The sequence below is a fragment of the Euprymna scolopes genome, chromosome 36 (assembly GCF_053919585.1).
Source record: "Euprymna scolopes isolate OS-2025 chromosome 36, ASM5391958v1, whole genome shotgun sequence".
In the NCBI taxonomy this organism is placed as follows: domain Eukaryota; kingdom Metazoa; phylum Mollusca; class Cephalopoda; order Sepiida; family Sepiolidae; genus Euprymna; species Euprymna scolopes.
The window spans coordinates 83,565,495-83,575,494 of NC_136517.1; the positions used below are offsets into that span (position 1 = coordinate 83,565,495).

The following is a 10,000-nucleotide window of genomic DNA, read 5'->3' on the forward strand; positions in this document are numbered from 1 at the left end:
TATATATATATATATATATAAAGTAGTAACGTTCGTGTGTGTGTGTGTGTGTACAACTCTCATACAGCCCAAACCACTACACCGATCATGACTAAACCTGATTTTTGCTAGTTCTCAATAATACTGACGTATGATGTTTTAATTTTGGAAGAATCAACGGACAGTCCAAAAATTAGAAAAACTTGATAAGGAACAAGACTCAGATATTTTAGAATTGTTGGAATTAGAATTTTCAGAATACAAAGAGTCGGAGTTGGAGCATATACCTTCAAACTTTGCAACCATCAGGTTTTTATTGTAACCTTTAACATGGTTTGGCTTGGTTTCGTTGTTTTTTTTTGTTTTTTTTTTAGGGCATATCATCGCTTTTTGGTTTTATTGAATGCCGAATCCAGTTATTTTGGAAATAGTTTTATGCTTCAAGTTCTTTATATTCTCAAATATTTATTTGTAGAGTTTGGTTTGGTTGTTTTGTTTTACGGCATATCAACCATTTTCGGGTTATTTAATGCAGAATCCAGTTATTTTGGAAATAGTATTCATGTTGCATCCAGTTATTTTGTAGAAGGTTTTTATTCTTCAAACTTTTTGTATCTTCAATCGCTAGTTTGTAGTGTTTGGTTTGATTGTTTTATAGTGAATTTTAACGTTTTTGTTCCCTGCTCTGCAGAACATGAATGAGTTTTGCAATGGAAGAGAGAAAAAGGTTACAGTATTAATGTTTGGTACATTTTAAGTTAGGAAAGCAGTCAGAAAGTAGGGGGGGGGGATAGAAAGAGAAAGGAAAAACGGGAAGACGCAGAAGGGGGGGAAAAAGGTTGGTCGTTTTTGTTTTGGGTTTTGCAGAACATAATTAAGTTTTGCAAAAGGAAGTAGAAAAACAAAAAGCACCAATGTTCAATGCATTTTGTGCCAGGAAACCAATATCTTCAGACAGCCTGATTTGGTACAACATAGGGAAGTGGTTTTCAAATTAATACATGGACAAACAGGATGTAATTTCTGGATAAAGTTTATATATAAAAGTTAAGTATTATATTGACAGTAATGGACTTTTCTTTTATACTCTCAGTCAGAATATTGATTTTTATCTGTCGGTATAACAGATATAGAAAGAGGTATAAGTAGTGGAAAATAATAATCACAACAAATGACAAGAAGGCAAGCAAAACATTCACTCACACACACACACACACACACACACACACATATATATACTAGCAAATGTACCTGTGTTGCCCGGTATTAAATATTAAATTCTTTTAAAAAATGAAGTAAAAAATGGAAAGAAACTGAGATGTGCATGCGAATATTATGTCTGTCTGATAACGATAGCCTCTAGCTTATGGAATAACCAAAAGTCACAGGGAACAAGGCCTGAACTATAGGGAGGCTGAGGAACTGTTTGGATGCCCATTTTGGCCAAATAGTCTGTGACAAGTATGTAGTACCCTTGGGACAAACTTTGTGCAAAATCTTCCGCATCTTCAGTTCCTCGCAAATAAACATGTGTACAGTTCCCACACTGACATCAAACTGTGCGCTTATTGTCTCAACAGACACATGACTGTCCTTATTCATAAAATTCTTTATTTGGCCAATCAACTCTGGTGTTTTAACTTGCTTAGTCTTCACACTCGTCTCGTCCTTGAATCTTTTATGCCACTCAAAAACTGATGCTTGATTTATGTAAGATGGTCCAAAAGTAGTTTGAAGCATTCCATACGTTTCTGTGGCATTTTTTTCCAAGTTTTAAAGACAATGTGTCCTCACGTTTTCACCAGCTATGACAATTTCATTTTGGACATGAAACCATAGTCAGTCATCTCATAAGATGTATAGCAATGATATACTGAATTTTTAAAAGTCTACAACAATTTTAAATGGCTGTACAAAAAAAAAAAAATGTCTGGAAACTTATTGAAGGTACCTCGAAACTAGTCAGTGATTTCGATTTGTCTTCTATTATCACTGTCAGTGATTTGGAATGAAGATCAAGTTGAATACATGTCCACTGTCTTCCATCAGTTTCGTCTTGAGTTTGTCTTTTTCAAAGCATAAAAAGAAGCTTTAATTACAGGACAGCATTGCCCTTGGTCTGGGAAGGTCACAGTGTAGGTGGATATAGGAGGGCCAACTAGCAACCAAGGTATGAATTACAAATTGTGAACTTTAACTTTTCTCTAGTCATTATAGAAACTGTAATTACAAGTATGACACAAGGTTGAGAACCACCATCATCACCAAATCTGGATTTCAGTAGTTGGATATATGAGGGGCATTTCCAAAATAATGCTTCCTATTTTTTTTTTTTTTTTTTATTCTGCCCTAACAGATCAGAGGGGTATTGCAAATTGCATTGTTATGATGACTGAACTTCTACATCCATGCCCCAAAAAGTATCATCTCTCCGTTGTAGATATTGATGGTGTGAGACTCTTAAAAAAAAAAAAAAAAGCAACCCGTCATGGACATGCATCAAAAGCAGACATGAGTCATTAAATTCCTGGCAAACTACATTGAGAATGATGATGACTATGTAGAAAAATAAATTCTGGAACACAAAAGGTCGTTCGTTTTAATGGAACCACTTCTGTCTTCGTAGTTCTTCACTTTCTTGAGTTAAAAAAAAAAGAGAAAAAAAAAGAGAAAAAAGAGAAAAAAAAAGAGAAAAAAGAGAGAAAAAAAGAGAAAAAAAAGAGATAAAAAAAAGAGAAAAAACAAAAAAAAGAGAAAAAAAAGAGATTAAAAAAAGAGAAAAAAAAAGAAAAAAAAAGAAAAAAAAAGAGATAAAAAAAAAATAGGAAGTTTCTACTTCTTAAACGACCCTCCATGCACGTACATCAGACATGTTTTTTTCTTACATACTTATTTTTTCACCGAGGTAATTTAGACGAGAAGAAAATCTCATTTAGTGTGCATTGGATATGAGCGCGAATCAATTTGGCTAATTTAAGTAAACTGAAAAGGTCGACTTTCCAAATAGACGCAAATCTCATTTTCCCATGAAATGATTTAAAAATAAAAAATTAATTGGCAGCCTCTCACATAGGAGGTCGACAACACTATCACGGTAGATCATTTAATGGCAGACATCTTCAAGTTATTCCTAATTCCTTCTCTATTGCATATACTATTCTGAGTGCCCGGCATTGCCCGGGTGTTTGGAGGCGTGTGTTGAGCAAAAAAAAAAAAAAAGTGGTAGTAGGCAAGAAGGTTCGAACTCATGACGCGAAGGCAGAAAAGAAAGTGAAAGGAAAGCTGACATCTTACCTCTACTCCATGATGCGACCGGAAGTTTGGAACGTTAAAATTAGGTAAAGTCAATCCAACTGATACGATGACTTTCAAAAATGGCTCGCAAAAAATCGACCCCCTCCTTATAGACAACTGCTCAGTTGAGGGTGAAGGAATTAATGTTTTTGGCCAATTTTTCGATATTTGTCGACCTTCAAAATTATACTGATCTTGTGAAAATCCGTCGCCTATGTCGAAAGTTTTAGGCAGACATACATACATACATACATTTAAACAGACAGGTGAGATTTATATTATTGACCAGCAGGGGTACCTGGCGTTGCCCGGGTGAGAAACACGGGGGGGGGGTAAAAAAAAAGTTCATATGTAGGTAGGATCGAACCCAAAGCCCTGAGGTGAATTTGGAAAATAAAATGTGAAAAAAACATGACACGTTAACCAATTGGCCAGTAAGAAAGACTTACTGAAAGATGTTTGAATTTATTTAAGTAGAAAGACCGTTGACAGGTGCCCGCACCTAATGACTTAATGAGGTCAAGTGGAGATCTTGGAGTTAACATTTTCTGTGAGCGTTATGACGATATAAACAATAGCTAGTCAGCAGTTAACATTTTCTGTGGGACAGTTTTTAATGAGGTCAGTAACTCGGTTTGTTTGTTTTTACTCAACTTTGGTGAAAACCAGCTCCCCGTTTATTAGGGGAGTGTCCAGACGAAAGCAATTGTTTGATATGACGCTAAAAAAAGCCGACATTGACCAAACGTTTACATCGTTTTCCGGAGACCACCGAGAACTGACGATTCAAATCCAATTTCACTTTTTTATACTGAAAAGCGACGATCTAAAAATCTGGAAAAAATAACGCGTGAAAGTCAGGTAAATTAAATACACATGCGATCCCCGTTTGTAAGTCTTAGATATTATCATTTAGACAGCATATAAAAAGTTTTAAAAAGGAATGAGCTGACCGAGAACTCCAGCAAAAAAAAAGCCTTTTACAGACATACACAAAAAGCAAACATACATACATACATACATACATTTTCGCTTTTATATTTATAGATGCCAATATTTCTTTTTTACATCATGTGTTCCAAGGTGGTTTTATTGAGCACATTTTGATTAAATTTAAACGCTTTAATGGTCGACCAGATAATATTGACTATTCTAGGATTAAAAGATAGTAATATTAAGTTATTTAAGCTTAAGCCTCTGTCCCACGACGAAATGTTGCATCTCTTTGCCTGTTCTACAACTATTTTAATGGTGAATGCTCCAACAAACTACAAACACTTGTACCTTCTCGATGTAAATACCCCCGACAAACACGACAAGCAGCTAAATCTCACCCCTGCACAGTAGAGATTCCTAGGTGTAATTTGAAGAGCCGTAGTTATACAGCAGGACCGCTGATGATGATAAATACAGGACTGCGCAAAGTATTAGGTTGGTGCAAAAATGTTGTTTCTTTTTTTTACTTTAAGTTGAACGTCAAAAAACAACATTTTTGCACCAACCTAATATATGTCGAAGACAATACAAGGAAGCTGGTCCAAAAGAAGATCGGTAGACAACATTCTGGAAAAGATGAAGATGAACATAAACTAAGTGAACACCTTGACCTTACATAGGCGTCACCACTTATCAAGGCCAATAGGCCACTCAAGGATAAGGGTTAAAGAGTGTAGAGTAGTCAAAAGGACAATATAGTAATCGATAGTAATGGAAGTTCGGTAAATTTGTTAACTTAAGTGGAACGGCTCATCAGAAACTTGTTCACGTTGGACTTGAAGACAATCATATTATAGACAGCTGGAAAGCAGGAAAACGGAAGACAATTCCACAGGCGTGCAGTTCTAAGAAAGAAGCTTTGATCATGGAATCTATGTTTAGGTTTAGGCACAGATAAAGAGGGGGGAAAATTATTGATAATGTTTTCAGCTAGTCTAGTGTTTCTTGTGAAAGTTTGCGAGGGGGGGACCATAGATTGAAAAACATATACAGCATTTCAAATCCTTATGTTATATAATTTTATAAATGAAGCAAAACACGTTTTGATGTCAATATAGTTAAGATATATACTACATTTAGAGAAGAGAGATTATAGAAACAACCAAGAGCTCAGACGCCAACGAAGGAGGCAAGAAATACGACCAAATGAGCCTACCTTCATCTGTGATGGATGCAGTCGCCTATGCCACTCAAAGATAATCTTAATCAGCCATCAAAGAAGCTGTAGCCCAACCTAGTGCGCAATTGGATATGGTTGCTATGCAACTGCCAGTCATCATCATCATCATATATAGCATGCTGACACACCAGTTCTCACCAGATCACCATGGTTAAGCAACGATGAGCCTGGCTAATACCAGATGGGTGACAATTTGGGAATACTAGGCGCTGTATAGGGTGACAGGACAGTACTACTGTCAAAGGAAAAGTTAGGCACCTCCTTCCCTTCGCTAGTCTGTGGGAGACCCCTGGCCAAGGTTGAGAACCCACTTCAGCCTCCCGATCAAAGGAACGTGAGGTCATGGAAAGGAGGTGACTGATGTAATAGAGAAGGAATCAGGAATAATTCTGTTCTTGGTTTCGTATTTTGCTGTGCTGGGTAGAAGATCTCTTTGGGTACAATGGTCAGGACAAGCACCCAGTATGGGTACTGCTCGGAGAGAAAGAAACTGCAACTTACTGACTGGACAACTGCAAAGAAAGCTGTGGCAATACATCAAACGAGAAAACGTGAATGATGAGCAACAATGAATTCATGAATATCTTGGAGGGGGGGGTAGAGTCATAGCCGTCAATGCCTGAACCAGGCAGGACACAACTTGAATGAATGAATAGTTAAGATAATTGGAAAACAAAACTTTCTCATTTATTCTTTTAGATATGTAATGCGAGAAGTTTCGATGTTTATAGGGAACATATGAAAATCTCATTCCAAGTGGAAAGTCTTTGCTATACTTAGGTATATCCTCACGTCTAAAAATAAAGGAAATTATTCAAAAGAATTTTAATCTATATATAGAAAAGGCAAATGCGCGGGCATTTTTTGTATGTCTCGAAAAGGCTTTTTTTGCTGACAGTCCCGGGGGGGGGGGGTTACTATTGCTTAGAACTGTTTATATAGCCCCTAGATCATAATATGTACGATTTGCAAATGCGCATTGCGTCTAGATTTATTTACGTCGATTTTTACAAAATTATTACTATTTCAGCCCGTCTTTTGTTCATTCAGCTTTTTTGTATAAAACCGAAACTAATTCAAAGCTGAGGTGCTGTTCCCGGCAATTGCACCGGGGAACGTTCGGAAACTCTTTATATCAGACAATTGCTATTCAATCTGGACAATGGGGAGCTGGTCGCTCCCCCCAACATCTTGAGGAAACAACCGACCAAAGTTGGGTAAACAAACCCAAAAGCTGCCCCGCAGCAAAAGTTAAGTCCGCTACTTCTATTTGACCTCATTAAAGAGGTCAAATAGAAGTAGCAGAGTTAACTTTTACTGCGGGCACGTGTCAGTTCTGTTTTTAATACTTAAATAAATAAATTCAAATGTGTTTCAGTCGCTCTTTGTTGGCCGAGCGGGTAACGTGTCAGGTTTTTTTCACACTTTCTTTTCCACCTTCGCCTCAAGACTTCGAGTTCGATCCTAACTATTTACCAAAACTGTTTTTTTTAAGCCCCCCCCCCACAAACACCCAGGCAACAATTTTTTTTAAAGAAGTTTTAACATTGTTTTTTTTTATATTTAAACAGGGTTCTTACTTCGCTTGTATGGTTTCAAGTTAACCATTAATGCAACAATGTATTTCCTTTTCTCAAGGATAAGTCAGCAAGGGAGATAATTATAGCATCACATTTGGGGGTGAACTTTGTTTTATTAAGCAGCCATCTTGGATTTTCAACAGAATTGACAAAAACATTAATTCCTTCATTCTCAACTGGTCACTTTTCTACAGAGAATGGTTGCTTTTTTGGCTGATATTTTCAAAAATCATCCCCTCTTTTCAATTTACTAGCCTTAATTTAAACCTTCGCCACTTCCGGTTTGGCGAGGGACGCAATGGCAAAGATGTCACTTTTTTTTTTTTTTTTTTTTTTTTTTTTTTTTTACATTATTTTCCTCCTTCATGGCATGGGTTCGAGTCTGCCTGCTTGCCACCACTTTTTTTTATTTATTTTTTTTGCTTTGCTCAACACACACCTCCAAACACTCGGACAACGCCGGGTGCCCAGGCTAGTTTAAAATCAAAAATCAGTTTTCGTATTTTGCAAGTCCACAATTCATTATTACTTAGATAAATGACAAACTGAATTAGCTCTCCCTGATTTATGGGATTTCCGCTCTTATCAATGGTGGACCAGCAAGTTATGATAAAACTGGTTTTATTTTTAATTAGAATTCTACTCAATAGTTTTTCCTAATTTTTGGGGTAGATATTTATTTTTGCTTTTTTATTTGGAACTGTGATTTTCATTGTGCTCAATACTATATAAGCACCAGTCATTAATGTATTGTTTTACTAAGCAACCATATTGAGTTTCTAGTAAGTTAACCGTTAATGCAACAATGTATTTCCTTTTTTCATGGGTCAGTCAAGGGAGATAATTACAGCATTGCATTGGGGGAAGGCTTTGTTTTATTTAGCAGCCATCTTGGATTTCCGGCAGTTGGTCCTTCTTGCAACAATCTCCTTTTATAGAGATGTTATAAAAAAAAATCCCATTTGTTAAACAGCCAATGCAGGGGGGGGGGCGGTTGTGTAGGTGGAGGATTGGTGCTTTTTTTTATAATTATTATTCTTTCTCCTATCACTAACTCAGAAAAGTAGTCAAACTGGATAACGTTGTGTGTGTGTGGATTTTTTTACATTTAAATGTGAGGAGTTTCTGAAGATCTTATTTCAAGTGATTGATTGTGTCACTTAGCAGCCATGTTGGATTTCCAGCAAGTCGAGTTGATCCTGTCTGCAATATATTTATTTATTTATTTTTTTTTTCCTCAGGAGTAATTTAGATTTTTTGTTATTTTTTAGTCGGAAAGGGAGATAATTAGAATAATACATTCATGAATAGAAAAAAAAGAGTGTAATCCACCAAACATTCGTTATTTTTTTTTCTTTAACTGAACGCAGTTGATGATTTCTGATAGGTAAACAAATAAATTTTTATTCGGTATACAAAAACACAAAATTTTATTTGGATTATTTGCACGACAATTGTTATCTTACAGGGTTATATATATATATATATATATATATATATATATATAACTACTAAATTTACTCACATAAAATATTAAAATATACGAAAGTATAGATTTATGTGTAAACTTTAAGTATTTACTTCAAAAGTGCTCAATACGTAGGTAGAGCTAGTTAGTAAGTTATAAAATGTATATGGCGATTAAGCTACACTGAATATTCCGCGTTTCATACACTCTAGGCGTAAGCCTGAAGTATATACATATATATAGACACACACACACACGTACATGCAGGATAGAACGATAAATTTGTTGCCCTAAAGAAAACAACACTACAGCTATATTTTAAAACTTATTGAAAAAATCAATTCAGGTAACTTTATTATGTAGTAGAGCTGACATCTATTCAATGTAGCTGCCTTCAGCCTCAATCACTGCCTTGATACGGGTTCGCAACTGAGAGCATGCCTTTTCCACAAGCGCTGGCAGCAATCAGGCTGGCTTTGGGGCTTTGTTGCTGATGTTCTTGACGTATGACCAAGCAAAGTAGTCCACCAGGTTCAGGTTTGGAGAGGAGGGGGGGACAGTGAGAGAATGGCACAGAGTCGTAATATGTCCAGTTTGGTATCTGGGGGCGCATTTAATTCACTGGGGGAAATGCAGCTGGGAAGAGAGGGGGGCAGTGAGAGACGGGTACAAAATTGGTCTTTTAATTTGTGGGCTGGGGCTGAGTCCTGCTGCCACACCCAGGGTCTGCCAGCGGCCACCTGATTGTATCAGGGGATCAGCACACTCCTCAGCACATCCAGGTACACTTTGGTATTGACTTTCAAACCAATTTTGAAGAAGTGGCCCTCACTTGAAACCGCACCAAAGATCATAATTATGACCAGAAACTCTATTGAGCTGTGCCCTCAAGCGTCGAACCATCCACATTTGTATTTTGAGGGTGCTGACAAAGTTTTGTTGGCATAACTTGGATTGGTAGAGAGCAGGAGTTGTACAGTGGCACATCTCTGATCTCACTTGCATTGTGCCACTTTCAGACAAGATAGAATTGGGATTCGTATACAACTGGCCAACTAGAAGATAGTCTTCAGCAAAAAAAGACAGTTTTCATTTAACGGAAATAGAATCATGTCTTTTCTAGAGCAACAATTTTATAGTTCCACCTGTAGGGACTATTGTTATCGTAGATGCTATTTTATTTTTATTTTTCAAGTCATGAAGCCATCTGATGTAAGTTACCCTGAAAAAGTACTTCAAAATCTTGGCCACTATAAGTGATATATGGATAGATTTCGACCTCACAAAAATTAATTCTTCCCCCTTTGTCAGAAACATTGATGATTAAATATGAGAACTAAAAGACAATATAGAAACATGTAATTTAAAAAGAAAAAATTGAAATTGACTCCCACACATCTGCATTATTAGAACAACTTAACTTTAATGTGCTCTATTCACTGCAAAAAAGCTAGATCTAATATTTATAACATGTTTTTTTTCCTAAGATGAAGGGAGGTGGCG

The 10,000-nt window shown here is 36.4% G+C and overlaps 1 protein-coding gene across 3 annotated transcripts in view; it reads right to left on the minus strand.

The window, feature by feature from the left end:
• LOC145260644 (ligand of Numb protein X 2-like) overlaps positions 1-10,000 on the minus strand; it is a 432,919-nt gene that overhangs the window by 112,621 nt on the left and 310,298 nt on the right. The gene's annotated exons all lie outside the window — the stretch shown is intronic.